Raw genomic sequence first — 19,510 nt, forward strand, 5'->3', positions numbered from 1 at the left:
TCCTAAAAAAAAAAAAAAAGAAAAAGAAAAATACCACAGCTGTGTGTGCCTCAGCAGGCAGGGGCTGCCAGTGTTCTTCATATGGCTGACCATTTTAAAGCCACGTTGACAGCTGTTCCACAGGTGACCTCAGGGTCCCTGAGACTGGCTCTTGGAGGTGATTCAGCAGGGTTCTTGTAGCTGAGCTCGTCCAGCAAGTTCACACTGGCACTGAAAATGACTTCTGGGCTTCGGGTTTTTCTTATTTCAGATTTGGGCTCAGCCCCATGGCAGACCGAGCCAACACACAAAGGACAGTTTTCTGCACCCACAGCCAACCCTGGGGAGGGACAAAGGGAGCTGCAAAAAATATATATACTTCTTTGCATTATTTTTTGTTATTACATTAGGAGTTATATATACATAGCTTTTTGTAGTCTACTTGGAGTTAGTATTGTTCCACTTCACATGAAATATGGATATTTTACAACTGTATGATGAGTATATTTGTAAATATACATCCTATTCTATTCTTTCTTACATTTGTCATCTCTATTATATCTTTATATGTTATGATTTCTTTAGACAGTGTTATAGTTTCTTCTTTAATCAATTATATTTTAAAGAGATCAATAGCAAAAATAGTCCTCAATATTTATTCATACATTTACTGGTTCTGATGTTATTCATTTCTATAGATTTAGGAGTTTCCCCTTGGGAAAGTTCAGTATGAAAACTAGCATTTCTTTCAGTGTGAGTTTGGTGATGTCTCTCAGTTTTCTTTTTCTGCAAATGCCCTATTTCACCTTCATTTCTTTAATGGTCTTTATTTCTATATCTAGAATTCTGAGGTGATTTCTTTTCTGATACATTAAATATGTTATTCCATTGTGATCTGGCCTCAGTTTCTGATGATCAGTTGATATCAGTGATCATGTTCTGCTCTATGTGATTTTTTGTTTTTAATCTCACTTTTTAAGATTTTTTGTATATTTAGTAGTTTGTGGTAGTATACCTAGGTATTAATTCCTTTAGTCTGTTTGCAGATTCATTGTGCTTATTATTGAATATATATTACACATTTCTTATAGTTTGTAATTTCTAAATTTACATACTTCACCAATATTGGGAAATTGTCTGTCATTATTTATACAAATATTTTCTGCCTCATTTCCTTTTTCTCATATCTCCCAACCCTCAGATTCTAATTATGTTAGATATTTTGAATTTTTCCCACAAGTGTCTAAGGTTCTTTCTTTTTATTTGTCTTTTCAAATGAAATTCATTCTGTTGATCTTTCACGTTTACCAACTTTTTTTTGTAATTTTTCTTCTGCCATTAAGCTCGTTCCATGATTTTTACATTTTTCATATTGTGTTTCTGTTCTATAATTTCCAAATAGTTCTTTTTTATAATTCAGTTTTTCTCTTGAGGTTTCTTACTTCGTCATTTATTAAGAGCATATCATTTTCTACCTGAGTGTACTTTTAATAGCTCCTTTAAAGTATTCGATAACTCCAACATTTTATTATCTTGGGGTTGACATCTGTTGACTGTCCTTTCCCCTGAGACCGGGTAAGCTTTTTCTGGTTCATCGGATATTGGTTAATTTTGGATTGTATCCTAGACATTGTAGATGTTTAGAGAATCTAGATTCTTTTTTGGTGCTCCTGAGAATACTGGTGTTTTTGTTGTTGCAGTTGGTTAATTTGGCTAGACTGAAACTACTCAGTTATGCCTATGGCAGGCAGTGGCTTAGATCTCAGTTCAGTTCTCTTAACCTCAGGTACAAGCTGCTTTGAGTTTGCTCTGTGCATGCATAACTCAGGAATCAGACAAAGACTTGGTCTGCATATCAACAGAAGTCAAAGTCATCCTTATCAGGCCTTCTCCTTTTTACTATTTTTTTCTCCCATTTCTAGTTCCTGGGTTGCCTATAATCTTATTCTTATTGCTTTCGCTGGAAAGGTGACTGGCTTTTTATCAAAGCTTTAGCAGATACAAAGACTGTAAATGCCCTTAGGGCAAAATCTTTAAAAAAAATTGTAAAGGTCACTGGGGTTGTGGTGATACTTCATAGTTGTCACTTGCCTTATACTCCCTTTCAAAATTTGCCTGCCTTCATTCAGTCTTCAGAACTCTCATATGATTGGTGTTGTGTATTTTGCCCAGAATTTATAGCTGTGACTTATAGGAGAATCAATTTGCTAGATACTCCTCCCTCTGGGGATTGGACCTCCAATACTATATTTCTTTTTGAGAGAATGTAATGAATTACAGCTGTGATCTGCAGAACCTTGATACCTGGTACCCTATGGCTATAATATAGTCAACCTTTCATAAAATTTATCTTTCCTGTTAATTGCTGATTGTAGAGATCAAAATACTTGCTGCCTGACAGTCTGAGAGACCCACTTAATTTAAATGGGTGAACATTCTACCTTTAGGTAGTTTTTTTATGCTGTGAGTCTTACACCCATTACTCTCACAAGGTCATATATCTAAAATGCTACCTTAAAGGTTTAATATATCTTAAAGGACAGAATACTGGACTTCATACTATGTCTTACTCTGTGCCCTTAGCTCTCTTCCCAGCTAAAGCTCTATTTCTCTTTACTTTAGATGTATTTGGAGTCATCACTTGGTTAAACATATTTTAACCACATGTCTTGATATGGTTTGGCTGTGTCCACACCCAAATCTTGTCTTGAATTGTAAATCCCACAGTTCCCACATGTCATGGGAGGAACCAGGGAGTGGGTCTTTCCCATTTCATAGTAAATAAGTCTTGATATCCGATGGTATTAAAAATGAAAATGTCTCTGCACAAGTTCTCTCTTATTGCCCCCTGCCATTTATGTAAGATGTAACTTGATCCTCCTTGCCTTCTGCCATGATTGTGAGACTTCCCCAGCCATGGGGAACTGTTAAGTTTATTAAATTTCTTTTTCTTCCCAGTCTTGGGTATACCTTTATCAGGAGCATGAAAATGGACTAATAGACACCTATTTATATGTTTTATATTTTTGGTTACCTTTAAGACTTAAAAATATACATAGGAAAGAGTACATAAATATAGGTACAGTTTTAAAAAATGTAATACAAACAGCTGTGTAACAACCACTCATATTAAGAAATGAGGAGCTAGATCCAAGATGGCTGATTAGGAGCAGCTCAGGATTGCAGCTCCCAGTGAAAGCGCAGAGGGTGAGTGGATGCTGCATTTCCAGACAGATTTTTATTGCCCACAGACCAGGAGATTCCCAGGCGGAGGAGCCCCACAGGTCGCCAGTGTGGCTGTTTTGGCCAGCACAGTTGTTCTTTGTACAAAATACACTGGTCTGGGTGCCCTTTAACTGGTGATTGGAGCTCTGGGAAGGCAGAGTCACCCATTCATCTGATTTAAAAGGGGACTGAAACAGGAATCCAGGCCAGGAGATTCCCAGGAAAAAAGCACCACGAATTTCAGTGCTGCTGTTTCAGCCAGTGCAGTGGGTCACTGCACAGAATATTACACAGATCCTGGCGCCTTTTTAACAGGCAACTGGAACACCTGGGAGAGTGTCGACCATTCAGCTAAAAAAAAAATAGCCTCTGAGGCAGGGAGCCAGGTGATCAGGCTTGGATGGTCCCACCACCCACCACCCCGACACACAAAAAACAGCAACTGGAAACGCTCTGGGTTGAGAGTTTCACAGCAAGCACAGCTGAACCTGGAACAGGTTAGCTCTGTGGGGGAGGGGCATCTGCCATTTCCGAGGCTCTTCACCACTACGGAGGTAGTCCGCCATTGTTGAGGCAGCCCACTGCTGCTGAGGCAACCCACCATTACAGAGAGTCTACCATTAAAGAGGTGGGCCCCCATTGCCAAGTCAGTTCTAACTACCCCCATATAAACAGGACTGCAGTGAAGTTAACATGGCAGCTGGGTGGAGCTCATAGCAGCTCAGCAAAGTCTCTGCAGGCAGTGACCAGGCTGCCTCCTTGATATACAGGACAGCGCTGAAAAAAAAAAAAAAGGCAGCAGCTCAATGGAAACTCATAAATAAAGCCTTAACTCCCCAGGACAGAACAGCTGGGAAAAAAAGGGGGTTTATGAGTTATGCTGCAGCAGACTTAAACGTACCTGCCCAGCAGCTCTGAATGAAGAACGGAGCTCACAGCTCAGCACTTGAGCTCCTATAAAGGACAGACTGTCTCCTCAAGCAGTTTTCTGACCCCCATATATTCAAAGAGTCACCCCATAAAGGAGAGATCAGACTAACATTTGGCGGGTATTTTTCTTGGACAAAGATAGCAGAAGAAGAAACTGGTAGCAACCCTTACTGTTCTGCAGCTGCTTCAGGTGATCCCCCGGCAAGCAGGGCCTGGAGTGGACCTCAGCAGTCCTACAGCAGAGGGGCCAGACTGTTAGAAAGAAAACTAAGAAACAGAAATAACTTCATCATCAACAAACTGGACGTCCATTCAGAGAGCCAATCAGAAAGTCAGCAACTACACAGACGACAGGTGGATAAATCCACAAAGATGGAAAGAAACCAGCGCAAAAATGAGGAAAACACCCGAAACCAGAACACCTCGCCTCCTACAAGGGATCACAACTCTTCACCAGCAAGGGAACAAGGCTGGATGGAGAATGAGTGTAATGAAATGACACAATCAGGCTTCAGAAGGTGGGTAATAAGAAACTTCTGTGAGCTAAAAGAATATGTTTTAACGCAATGCAAAGAAACTAAGAACCTTGAAAAAAGATTTGATGACGTGCTAATGAGAATGGACAACATAGGATTATAAGTGAATTGATGGAGCTGAAAAACACAACATGAGAACTTTGCGAAGCATGTGCAAGTTTCAACAGCCGAATGACCAAGCAGAAGAAAGGATATTAGAGGTCAAAGATCAACTCAATGAAGTAAAATGAGAAGGAAAGATTAGAGAAAAAAGGGTAAAAAGGAATGAACAAAGTCTCCAAGAAATACGGGACTATGTGAAAAGACCTAATATACGTTTGATAGGTGTACCTGAATGTGACGAAGAGAATGAATCAAAGCTGGAAAATACTCTTCAGGATATTATCCAGGAAAACTTCCCCAACCTAGCAAGGCAAGCCAATATTTAAGTCCAGGAAATACAGAGAACACCAGAAAAATATTTCTCAAGAACAGCAACCCCAAGACATATAATCGTCAGATTCACCAGGGTTGAAATGAAGGAGAAATGATAAGTTAGGCAGAGAGAAAAGTCGGGTTGCCCACAAAGAGAAGCCCATCAGATTCAGGGCAGATCTCTCAGCAGAAACCCTACAAGGCAGAAGAGAGTGGGGGCCAATATTCAACATCCTTAAAGAAAAGAACTTTTCACCCAGAATTTCATATCCAGGCAAACTAAGCTTTGTAAGTGAAGGAAAAATAAAATTATTTATAAACAAGCAAGCACTCAGAGATTTCATCACCACCAGCCCTGCTTTACAAGAGCTCCTGAAGGAGGCATTACACATAGAAAGGAACAACCAGTACCAACCACTCCAAAAACATACCAAATGGTAAAGAGCATCAACACAATGAAGAATCTGCATCAACTTACAGGCAAAACAGCCAGCTAGCATCAAAATGGCAGTATCAAATTCACACTAACAATATTAACCCTAAATATAAATGGACTAAATGCACCAATGAAATGACACAGACTGGCCAATTGGATAAAAAGCCAAAACCCATTTGTGTGCTGTATCCAGGATACCCATCTCACATGCAAGGATACACAAAGGCTCAAAATAAAGGGATGGAGGAAGATTTACCAAGCAAATGGAGAGCAAAAAAAGGCAGGAGTTGCAATTCTCATCTCTGATAAAATAGACTTCAAAGAAACAAAGATAAAAAGAGACAATGATGGACATTACAGAATGGTAAAAGGGTCAATGCAACAAGAGCTAACAATCATAAATATATATTCACCCAATACAGGAGCATCCAGATACATAAGGCAAGTTCTTAATGACTTACAAAGAGACTTAGACTCCCAAACAATAATATTGGGAGACTTTAACACCTTATTGTCAATATTAGATCAACCAGACAGAAAATTAATAAGCATATCCAGGACTTGAACTCCGACCTGGAACAAGCAAATTTAATAGACATTTACAGAACTCTCCACCCCAAATCCACAGAATATACATTATTCTCAGCACCACATTACACCTACTCTAAAATTGGCCACATAATTGGAAGTAAATCACTCCTCAGCAAATGCAAAAGAATGGAAATCGTTACGATCAGTCTCTCAGACCACATTGCAATCAAGTTAGAAGTCAAAATTCAGAAACTAACTCAGAACCACACAGCTACATGGAAACTGAACGACTGGCTTTTGAACATTGACTGCATGAACAATTAAATGAAGGCAGAAATAAAGAAGTTTTTTGAAACCAATGAGAATGAAGACACAACATACCAGAATCTCTGGGACACATTTAAAGCAGTCACTAGAGGAAAATATATAGCAATAAGTGCCCACATGAGAAGCAAGGAGAGAGCTAAAATTGACACCCTATTGTCAAAATTGAAAGAGCTAGAGGAGCAAGATCAAAAAAATTCAAACCCTAGCAGAAGACAAGAAATAACTAAGATCAGAGTAGAACTGAAGGAGATAGAGACACAAAAAAACCTTCAAAAAATCAATAAATCCAGGAGCTGGTTTTTTGAAAAGCTCAAAAAAAAAAATATATATACAAACCACTAGCCAGATAAATAAAAAAGAAAAGAGAATAATGAAATAGATGCAATAAAAAATGATAAAGGAGATGTCATCACATATTCCACAGAAATTCAGACCATCAGAGAATATTACAAACAACTCTATGCACATAAACTTGTAAACCTGGAAGAAATGGATAAACTGCTGGAGACTTGCCTCCTCACAAGCCCAAACCAGGAAGAAGTCAAAATTCTGAATAGACCAATAACAAGATCTGAAGTTGAGGCAGCAATTAAGAGCCTACCACACAAAAAAAGCCCAGGTCCAGATGGGTTCACAGCCAAATTTTACCAGACCTACAAAGAAGAGGTGGTACAATTCCTTCTAAAACTATTCCAAATAATCCAAAAAGAAGGAGTCCTTCCCAAATCAGATTATGAGACCAACATCATCCTGATACCAAAACCTACTAGAGAATCAACAAGAAAAGAAAATTTCAGGCCAATATCCATGATGAACATAGATGCAAAAATCTTCAATAAAATACTGGCAAGCCGACTGCAACAGCAGATCAAAAAGCTTATCCACCAGGACTCAAGATGGCGCTGTGAGAACAACCCAGGATTGAAGCTCGCGGTCAATGCAAGAAGGGGGTGAGTCAGGGCTGCATTTCCAGACGGATCTTTGTTGCCCACAGAATGGGGAAATTCCTAGGTATAGAGGAGATGCGGGACGCCAGGCAGAGGTTTTGGCTGGCACAGTTGGCGGCTGGTGCGGCGGCGGCCCGTGCTGTGGCAGCGCTCCACAGAGCTCGCAACAAAGCACGCTCGTCTGGGTGCCCTGTTGGGCCAGCAACCTGTGACTTGGGAGGGCTGAACTTGAGACTGAAAGGGATTTGGGCAGTGAGCCAGCCCAGGAGATTTCAGGGTCACAGTGTTTGGGATAGCGCAGTGGGACAAACAAAACGGCGATTCCAAACGCTCCCCGTGGAGGGGTTCCCTGAGGCCGCAGCTCCGTGGGGGAGGGGTGTCCGCCATTACTGAGGCAAACTGCCCCTACTGAGGTACACGCCCATTGCTGCCTCAGCCTGCTGTTGCCGAGGCCACCCGCTACAACAGAGAGACTCCGCCATAGGGCGTAGCCCGTGGCAGCAGGGCGGAGACTGCAGCAGAAGGGCAGAGCCTGCAGCAACAGGGTGAACCTCACATCAGCAGGGCAAAGCCTCGGCAGGCAAATAGTGACTAGACTGCCTCCTAGCTGGGCAGGACACCATGGCAGATACTCACAAGGAAAGCCCCAACCCCTCCAAGACAGAGCATCTGAGAAAGAAAGGGTTTTTTTAATGAGTTATGTTGCAGCAGAATAAAACATAGCAGCCTAACAGCCCTGAATGAACAACAGAGCTCACAGCTCAGCACTTGAGCTCCTATACAGTACAGACTGTCTCCTCAAGCAGCTCCCTGACCCCTCTATATCCAAAAGACTGACATTTGGCAAGCATCATTCTGGGACAAAGATAGCAGAAAAAGAAACTGGTAGCATCCCTCACTGTTCCGCAGCTGCTATAGGTGCACCCCAGACAAGCAGGGCCTGGAGTGGACCTCAGCAGCCGTACAGCAAACGGGCTGGACTGGTAGAAGGAAAACTAAGTAACAAAAATACTTCATCATCAACAATCTGGGTGTTCACTCAGAGACCCAATTTAAAAGGCAGCAACTACACAGGCGAGAGGTGGATAAATCCACAAAGATGGGAAGAAACCAGCGCAAAAAGGAGGAAAACACCCGAAACCAGAACACCTCGCCTCCTAGAAAGGACCAAAACTCCTCACCAGCAAGGGAACAAAGCTGGATGGAGAATGACTGTGACGAAATGACAGAATTAGACTTCAGAAGGTGGATAATGAGAAACTTCTGTGAGCTAAAAGAACATGTTTTAAATCAATGGAAAGAAACTAAGAACCTTGAAAAAAGATATGAAAAAAGATTCGAGGAAATGATAACAAGAATGGATAACTTATAGAGGAATATGAATGAATTAAAGGAGCTGAAAAACACAATACGAGAACTTTGCAAAGCATGCACAAGTTTCAATAGCCGAATTGACCAAGCAGAAAAAAGAATATTAGAAGTCGAAGATCAACTCCATGAAATAAAATGAGAAACCAAGACCAGAGAAAAAAGCGCAAAAAGGAATGAACAAAGTCTCCAAGAAATGTGGGAGTATGTGAAGAGACCTAGCCTAAGTCTGATAGGCGTACCAGAATGTGATGAAGAGAATGAATCCAAGCTGGAAAATACTGTTCAGGACATTATCCAGGAAAATTTCCCCCACCTAGCAAGACAGGCCAACTCTCAAATCCAGGAAATACAGAGAACACCACAAAGATATTCCGCAAGAAGAGCAACCCCAAGGCACATAATCGTGAGATTCAACAAGGTTGAAATAAAGGAGAAAATACTAAGGGCAGCCAGAGAGAAAAGTCGGGTCACCCACAAAGGGAAGCCCATCAGACTCACAACAGATCTCTCGGCAGAAACACTACAAGCCAGAAGAGAGTGGGGGCCGATATTCAACACCCTTAAAGAAAAGAACTTTCAACCCAGAATTTCATATTTAACCAAACTGAGCTTCATAAGTGAAGGAAAAATAAAATCCTTTGCGAACAAGCAAGTACTCAGAGATTTTGTCACCACCAGGCCTGCTTTACAAGAGCTCCTGAAAGAGGCACTACACATAGAAAGGAATAACCAGTACCAGCCATTCCAAAATCACACTAAATGCTAAAGAGCATCAAAATAATGAAGAATCTACAACAACTAATGGGCAAAACAGCCAGCTAGCATCAAAATGGCAGTAACAAATTCAAACATAACAATATTAACCCTAAATGTAAATGGACTAAATGCACCAATCAAAAGACACAGACTGGAAAACTGGATAAAAATCCAAAACCCATCAGTGTGCTGTATTCAGGAAACCCATCTCACATGCAAGGATACACAAAGGCTCAAAATAAAGGGATGGAGGAAGATTTACCAAGCAAATGGAGAGCAAAAAAAGGCAGGAGTTGCAATTCTCATCTCTGATAAAATAGACTTTAAAGCAACAAAGATCAAAAGAGACAAAAAAGGCCATTACATAATGGTTAAAGGATCGATACAACAAGAAGAGCTAACGATCCTGAACATATATGGACCCAATGCAGGAGCACCCAGATACATAAGGCAAGTTCTTAATGACTTACAAAGAGATTTAGACTCCCACACAATAATAGTGGGAGAATTTAACACACCACTGTCAATATTAGATCAACCAGACAGAAAATCAACAAGGATATTTAGGGCTTGAACTCAGACCTGGAGCAAGCAAACCTGATAGACATTTACAGAACTCTCCACCCCAAATACACAGAATATACATTCTTCTCAGCACCACATCACACCTACTCTAAAATTGACCACATAATTGAAAGTAAAGCACTGCTCAACAAATGCAAAACAACTGAAATCATCATAAACAGCCTCTCAGACCATAGTGCAATCAAGTTAGAACTCAGAATTAAGAAACCAACCCAGAACCGCACAGCTTCATGGAAACTGAACAACTGGCTCTTGAATGTTGACTGGATAAACAACGAAATGAAGTCAGAAATAAAGAAGTTCTTTGATACCAATGAGAATGAAGACACAACATGCCAGAATCTCTGGGACACATTTAAAGCAGTCTCTAGAGGAAAGTATATAGCAATGAGTGCCCATATGAGAAGAATGGAGAGATCCAAAATTGACACCCTATCATCAAAATTGAAAGAGCTAGAGGAGCAAGATCAAAAAAACTCAAAACCCAGCAGAAGACAAGAAATAACTAAGATCAGAGCTGAACTGAAGGAGATTGAGACACGAAAAACCCTTCAAAAAATCAGTAAATCCAAGAGCTGGTTTTTTGAAAAGATTAACAAAATAGACCACTAGCCAGATTGATTAAAAATAAAAGAGAGAACAACCAAATAGATGCAATAAAAAATGATAAAGGGGAAATCACCACAGATTCCACAGAAATTCAAACCATCATCAGAGAATATTACAAACAACTCTGCACATAAACTAGTAAAGCTGGAAGAAATGGATAAATTCCTGGACTCCTGTGTCCTCCCAAGCCTAAACCAGGAGGAAGCTGAAACTATGAATAGACCAATAACAAGGTCAGAAGTCGAGGCAGCAATTAAGAGCCTACCACACAGAAAAAGCCCCGGTCCAGACGGGTTCACAGCCGAATTCTACCAGACACACAAAGAGGAGCTGGTACCATTTTTTCTGAAACTATTCCAAATAATCCAAAAAGAAGGAATCCTTCCCAAATCATTCTATGAGACCAATATCATCCTGATACCAAAATCCGGCAGAGACCCAACAAGAAAAGAAAACTTCAGGCCAATATCCATGATGAACATAGATGCAACAATCTTCAATAAAATATTGGCAAGCCGATTGCAATAGCAAATCAAAAAACTTATCCATCATGATCAAGTAGGATTCATCCCGGGGATGCAAGGCTGGTTCAACATATGCAAGTCTATAAACGTAATTCACCACATAAACAGAACGAAAAACAAAAACCACATGATTATCTCAATTGATGCAGAGAAGGCATTCGACAAAATTCAGCAGCCCTTTATGCTAAAAATTCTCAATAAACTCAGTATCTAGGGAACGTATCTCAAAGTAATAAAAGCTATTTTTGACCAACCAACAGCCAATATCATACCTAATGGGCAAAAACTGGAAGCATTCTTTTTGAAATCCGGCACTAGAAAAGGATTCCCTCTTTCACCACTCCTATTCAATATAGTACTGGAAATTGTAGCCACAGCAATCAGGCAAGAAAAAGAAATAAAGGGTATTCAAATAGGAAAGGTGGAAGCCAAATTGTCTCTATTTGCAGATGACATGATAGTATACCTAGAAGACCCCATCGCCTCAGCCCAAAAACTCCTGAAACTGATAAGCAACTTCGGCAAAGTCTCAGGATATAAAATCAATGTGCAAAACTCACAAGCGTTCCTCTACACCAATAACAGACTTAAAGAAAGCCAAATCAAGAATGAACTGCCATTCACAATTGCTACAAAAAGAATAAAATACCTTGGAATACAACTCACAAGGAACATAAGGGACCTCTTCAAGGAAAACTACAAACCACTGCTCAACGAAATCGGAGAGGACACAAACAGATGGAGAAACATTCCATGTTCATGGCTAGGAAGAAATTATATCGTTAAAATGGATATACTGCTTAAGGTAATTTACAGAATTAATGCTATACCCATCAGGCTACCATTGACTTTCTTCACAGAACTGGAAAAGCCACCATTAACTTCATATGGAACCAAAAGAGAGCCCGCATAGCCAAGTCAATTCTAAGCAGAAGAGCACAGCGGGGAGCATCACACTACCGGATTTCAAACTATACTACAAGGCTACAGTAATCAAAACAGCATGGTACGGGTACCAAAGCAGAGATGTAGACCAATGGAACAAAACAGAGGCATCGGAGGCAACACAGCATATCTACAACCATACAATCTTTGATGAACCTGACAAAAACAAGCAATGGGGAAAGGATTTCCTGTTCAACAAATGGTGTTGGGAAAACTGGCTAGCCATGTGCAGAAAGCAGAAACTGGACCCCTTCCTGACACCTTACACCAAAATTAACTTCAGATGGATTAAAGACTTAAACATAAGACCTGGCACCATAAAAACCCTAGAGGAAAATCTAGGCAAAACCATCCAAGACATAGGAGTAGGCAAGGACTTCATGAACAAAACACCAAAAGCATTGGCAACAAAGGCCAAAATAGACAAATGGGACCTAATCAAACTCCACAGCTTCTGCATGGCAAAAGAAACCGTCACTAGAGTGAATCAGCAACCAACAGAATGGGAAAAAATGTTTGCAGTTTACCCATCTTACAAAGGGCTGATATTCAGAATTTACAAAAACTCCAACAGATTTACAGTAAAAAAAGAAGCCCATTCAAAATTGGGTAAAGGATATGAACAGACCCTTTACGAAAGAAGACATATATGGGGCCAACAATCGTGAAAAAATGCTCATTGTCACTGATCATTAGAGAGATGCAAATCAAAAACATATTGTGATACCGTCTCCCGCCAGTTAGAATGGCGATCATTAAAAAATCTGGAGACAACAGATGCTGGAGAGGATGCGGAGAAAAAGGAACAGTTTTACACTGTTGGTGGGGGTGTAAATTAGTTCAACCATGTGGAAGACAGTGTGGCGATTCCTCAAGGCCTTGGAAATAGAAATTCCATTTGACCCAGCAATCCCATTACTGGGCATATATTTAGAGGACTTTAAATCTTTCTACTACAAGGACACATGCACACGAATGTTCATTGCAGCACTGTTTACAATAGCAAAGACCTGGAATCAACCAAAATGCCCATCGATGATAGACTGGATTGGGAAAATGTGGCACATATACACTATGGAATATTATGCAGCAATCAGAAACGATGAGTGTGTGTCATTTGTAGGGACATGGATGAATCTGGAGAACATCATTTCCAGCAAACTGACACAAGAACAGAAAATGAAACCGCATATTTTCACTCATAGGTGGGTGATGAAAAATGAGAACACATGGACACAGGGAGGGGAGTATTAAACACTGGGGTCTATTGGGGGGAAAAGGGGAGGGCCAGTGGGTAGGGGAGGTGGGGAGGGATAGCCTGGGGAGAAATGTGGGTGAAGGGGAGAAAGGAAGCAAAACACACTGCCATGTGTGTACCTATGCAACTGTCTTGCATGTTCTGCACATGTACCCCCAAACCTAAAATGCAATAAAAAATTTGAAAAAAAAAGCTTATTTACCATGATCAAGCAGGCTTCATCCTAGGGATGCAAGGCTGGTTCAACACATGCACATCTATAAATGTAATTCACCACATAATCAGAACCAAAGACAAAAAGTACATGATTATCTTAATTGATGCAGAGAAGGTCTTTTACAAAATTCAACAGCCCTTTATGCTAAAAACCCTCAATAAACTCGGCATTGACGGAACGTATCTCAGAATAATGAAAGCTATTTATGACAAACCAACAGCCACTATCATCCTGAATGGGCAAAAACTGGAAGCAGTTTCTTTGCAATCTGGCACTAGATAAGGATGCCCTCTTTCATCACTTCTATTTAATATATTACTTGAAGTTCTAGCCAAAGCAATCAGGCAAGAAAAAGAAATAAAGGGTATTCAAATAGGAAAGGAGGAAGCTAAATGGTCTCTATTTGCAGACAACATGATTGTATATCTAGAAGACTCCATCATCTCAGCCCAAAATCTCTTGAAACTGATAAGCAACTTCAGCAAAGTCTCAGTATACAAATGTGCAAAAATCACAAGCATTCCTATACACCAATAACAGACTTAAAGAGAGCCAAATCAACAATGAACTGCAATTCACAATTGCTACAAAGAGAATAAAATACCTAGGAATACAACTAACAAGGAATGTAAAGGACTTCTTCTAGGACAACTACAAACTACTGCTCAACGAAATAAGAGAGGACACAAACAGATGGAGAAACCTTCCATATTCATGGTTAGGAAGAATCAATATCATGAAAATGGCCATACTGCCCAAAGTAATTTACAGATTCAACACTATCCTCATCGAGCTACCAATGACGTTCATAGAACTGGAAAAAACCACCTTAAACTTCATATGGAACCAAAGGAGAGCCCGCATAGCCAAGTAAATTCGAAGCAAAAAGAACAAAGCAGGAGGCATCACACTACCGGACTTCAAACTATACTACAAGGGTACAGTAATCAAAACAGCATGGTACTGGTATCAAAACAGAGATGTAGGCCAATGGAACAAAACAGAGGCATCGGAGGCAACACAACATATCTACAACCATCCGGTCTTTGACAAACCTAACGAAAACAAGCAATGGGGAAAGGATTCCTTGTTTAATAAATAGTGTTGGGGAAACTGGCTAGCCATGTGCAGAAAGCAGAATCTGGACTTTTTCCTGACATCTTACACTAAAATTAACTTCAGATGGATTAAAGACTTAAACATAAGACCTAACACTGTTAAAACCCTAGAAGAAAATTTAGGCAAAACCATTCAGGACACAGGCGTAGGCAAGGACTTCATGACCAAAACACCAAAAGCATTGGCAAAAAAAGCCAAAATAGATAAATGGGATCTAATCAAACTCCACAGCTTCTGCATGGCAAAAGAAACAGTCATTAGAGTGAATCGGCAACCAACAGAATGGGAAAAAATTTTTGCAGATTACCTATCTGACAAGGGGCTAATACCCAGAATTTACAAAGAACTAAAACAGATTTACAAGAAAGAAACAAGCCCATTCATAAGTGGGTAAATGATATGAACAGACTCTTTACAAAAGAAGACATACATGAGGCCAACAAACAGATGAAAAAATGCTCATTATCACTGATCATTAGAGAAATGCAAATCAAACCTCATTGAGATACCATCTCACGCCAGTTAGAGTAGTGATCATTAAAAAATCTGGAGACAACAGATGCTGGAGAGGATTTGGAGAAATAGGAATACTTTTACACTATTGGGAGTGTAAATTACTTCAACCATAGTGGAAATCAGTGTGGCGATTTTTCGAGGACCTAGAAATAGAGATTTCATTTGACCCAGCAATTTCATTACTGGGTATATATCCAAAGGATTATAAATCTTTCTACTGTAAGGTTACATGCACAGGAATGTTCATTGCAGCACAGTTTACAATAGCAAAGACCTGGAATCAACCCAAATGCCCATCGCTGATAGACTGGACTGGGAAAATGTGGCACATATACACCATGGAATATTATGCATCCATCAAAAACGAGTTTGTGTCCTTTCTAGGGACATGGATGAACCTGGAAACCTTCATTCTCAGCAAACTGACACAAGAACAGTAAATGAAATACCGCATGTTCTCACTTATAGGCAGGTGTTGAACAGTGAGAACCCATGGACACAGGGAGGGGAGCACTACACATTGGGGTCTGTTGAGGGGAAATAGGAGAGGGACAGTGGGGGATGGGTAGTTGGGGGATAGCATGGGGAGAAGTGCCAGATATAGGTGATGGGGAGGAAGACAGCAAATCACACTGCCACATGCGTACCTATAGAACAATCTTGCATGTTCTTCACATGTACCCCAAAACCTAATATGCAATTTTAAAAAATGAAAAAGAAAAAAAATAAATATAAAATAAGAAATGAATCGTTACCAGTATGTTAGAAGTTTTGTATATTCCTTTTTCTACTGAAACAACCATTACGTTTATTTAAAATTTAAAAAAATTTTTCATAGGTTTTCGGGGAACAGGTGGTATTTGGTTACATGAGTTAGTTCTTATTGGTGATTTGTGAGATTTTGGTTTTGGTGATAATCATTTCCTTGCTTTTTTTCTTTATAGTTTTCTTCCTATGTGAATACCTCATGAGGTTTTTATTAATTCATTCTTTCCAGAAATATTAGTCATTTATTACATACTCCGCATTGTTACAGGTTCTAGAGGTGTAACAGTTAATTAATATACACTACCTTTGCCTTCATGGACTTTACAGTTTAGTGATAGAACTTTTATAGTTAATTTCTTTATATTACCTCACAGAGAACCTGTAAGAAGATTTGTTTATTGAGTATGTTCATATCTATGTAGCATAATCAAGTGTTTTTTCTTCTTTGTCTTGTTGTTCTATTCATTAATCAAATAGTTCTTCAGTACTTAAAGGAAGTGTGTTATGCCTTAGAACACAGTCTTTACAACTATGAGAAATAGATTTCTGTTGTCAAAGCTACCAGTTAATGGTATTTTGTTACGGTAGCTGGAGCTGACTAAGACATCTTAGAAAGACAATGCAGCCTGCCAGACTGTACAGGAATCACTGTGAATTCGTCTAAAGAAAAATGTGTCAGCCAGAAGTGTAATTTTTAAACAATTGAAACATAGAAAATATAAGGGAGAATCCTCTGGGATATCACTGGGAGTGGAATTGATGGATTTTTGGGTATATGCCTATTTAATTTTACCAAATCATTCCCGAAATTGCTGGCTAAGCTGTACTTTTACCATGACTTTTGCAGTTCTTTTGGATAAAAATCACAGAGTCAAATGCTAGTATTTCCCATTTAGATACTTTTTACTGAAAATGGAGCCCTATTAATCTGGCCACCTACTACAATTTTTAGGGCACATCTCTGCTGGTAAGTTAGGGGATGCATAGGGTATATATGTGGTAGGTAGGCAGGGTTTTAGAACCTAGGCAAGAGAGAACTGGTATCAGGAGTCAGCTATGAAATGAAATGGAATTTAAGACTGGGCTAGAAAAAGATAAAAGCCGGGTACTATGGTACAAACCATCTGTTCATAATAATCATATCCAGTGGAGATTTCATGTGCCCTAGTTCATGAAAGAGAGGCATTTGTATAGCAGAGAGATATGGTTTCAATACACGGTGGAGATTAATACATCAGACTATTGCACTGTGACTTCTTTAAACATTTAAATGATACACAGTTCCCATTGTTGAGGTTTATTTCAAATGAGTAAGATTTTGATGTTTTAACTCTGTGGACAGTGGTGGTAAGGCCAGTGCTAACATCTGGGTCTATTACTGTTTCTTACTATTAGTGATAACTTGGCATATTGTTTTGGTTTTGTTCATTATAGTTTCTTTTGGACCCCAAGGAAGGGTTTAGGTAATCATATTCCCTGGTTCATGGCACATCAGTGTCATCAGTCAATTTAAGGCTCCTCTCTAATCTTACTTATATATGGCTATTTTTCCTCTTTATTCCATATCCTGTCTCCTGTTCTCCCACACATATGTTAAGATGAGTACAGGCACATGTTCTAATGTATTTTTTGGATATGCAGTTATTTCCAAAATATTTTACATATGTGTTTAATTTATGTAAAAGTTATTGAAACAATATTTCTCTACATAGTATAATGTTATATACATATTGTTTATTATTATTTTTGAGACAGTCTCACTCTGTCACACAGGCTGGAGTGCAATGAAGCGGTCTTGGCTCACTGCAGCCTCTACCTCCTGGGTTCAAGCAATTCTCCTGCCACAGCCTCCAGAGTAGCTGGGATTACAGGTGCCCGCCACCACGTTTGGCTGATTTTTGTACTTTTAGTAGAGATGAGGTTTTGCCATGTTGGCCAAGCTGGTCTGGAACTCCTGACCTCATGATTCACCTGCCTTGGCCTCCCAAAGTACTGGGATTACAGGTGTGAGCCCGCATGCCCGATCTCCTTCTTCTCCTCCCTCCTTCGTTTTTCCTCTTTCCTCCTTCCTTCCTGTCCCCCTCCCTCTCCTCCCTCCTTTCTCCCCATCCTTCTCCCTCCTTTCTCCTCCCTCCCCCTCCTTCTTTTCCTCCTCTTATTCTCCTCCTCCTTCTTCTTCCTCCTCCTCCTTGTCCACCGCTGCTACTGCTTCCCCCTCCTCCTCCTTCTCCTCTTTTGCTTCTTCTTCTTTTTCTTTCTCTTCTTTTTTGACGGAGTCTCACTCTGTCACCCAGGCTGGAATGCAGTGGCGTGATCTCAGCTCAATGTAACCTCCACCTCCTGGGTTCAAGTGATTCTCCTGCCTCAGTATCCCTGGTAAGCTGGGACTACAGGCATCTACCACTACACCCAGCTAATTTTTGTATTTTTAGTAGAGACAGGGTTTCACCATGTTGACCAGGCTAGTCTCAAACTCCTCACCTCAGGTAATCTGCCCTCCTCAGCTTCCCAAGTGCTGGGATTACAGGCATGAGCCATCACTCCTGGCCTATTTTTTATTTTTACTTCTTGTTTACCTCCAATTTTCTGCTAGGATAAAAAGTTCTGAAATACACATCCTTATAAATGTTTTCTCAAGGACTACTGTGAGAATTCCTCTGGGATATTAGTGGGAGTGGAGTTGCTTGATCGTAGAGTACATGCCTATTTAATTTTACCATTTCACTCCCCAAATTGCTGTCTAAACTGTACTTTTATTATGATTTTTGCAATTCTAGAATATAAAAGCGTCTTACTTTTTCCTTTGCATTTTTCTGATTGGTAGTAGTGTTGACCATTGCTTTATTTGTTAAGATTTCTCGTTCTCTGAATTATTATTTGTTATCTTTTATCTATTTTTCTTTTGGGTTTTTTTCTTCTTCTTAGAATTTTTTAGATATCTCATTGTCAGTTTTGGCTGTTACATATATATCTACCTCCAGTCTATATGTATTCTCTCTACCCCTAATCTATCAATCTCTCTGTTACCTTTGTGATTCTTTCATGCTGCAGAAATTTTTAATAGTAATGTAATCACCCTCAGGTTTCTGCATTATAGCTTGTGCTTTGAGGTCTTTTCTTATTTTTTATTTTTGTTAACAAATAAGACCTCATCTTATTTGTTTTCTCATCTCAAAGTCACAAAGATATTTCTACTACCTTTTATATTATTATCTCCATAATTATGCTTTTTATATTTGTATCTTTCAACTATCTGGGACTCACTGTCCAGATGGAATTTTGTAATCTCTACTTTTGTCAATATGATAAGCCAGTTTTCTCTATGCCACCTAGTAATCAATCTGTTTGTACTTTATTGACTTCTAGTGCTGTCTCCACCAAATTCCAGATTCTCATGTATACTTCAGTTTGTTTGTAGGCTCTTCTTTTATTGTCTGAAATGTGCTGGTTTTTTATCAAAATGACTTTGTGATATGTCTTAGTATATGACAAGGCATATTTTACTACAGGCATACCT

The 19,510-nt window shown here is 39.6% G+C and overlaps 1 protein-coding gene across 36 annotated transcripts in view; it reads left to right on the forward strand.

Moving 5' to 3' along the window:
- DOCK3 (dedicator of cytokinesis 3) overlaps positions 1-19,510 on the forward strand; it is a 718,052-nt gene that overhangs the window by 389,360 nt on the left and 309,182 nt on the right. The window lies entirely within an intron of this gene.

Source organism: Callithrix jacchus, chromosome 15 (genome assembly GCF_049354715.1).
Source record: "Callithrix jacchus isolate 240 chromosome 15, calJac240_pri, whole genome shotgun sequence".
In the NCBI taxonomy this organism is placed as follows: domain Eukaryota; kingdom Metazoa; phylum Chordata; class Mammalia; order Primates; family Cebidae; genus Callithrix; species Callithrix jacchus.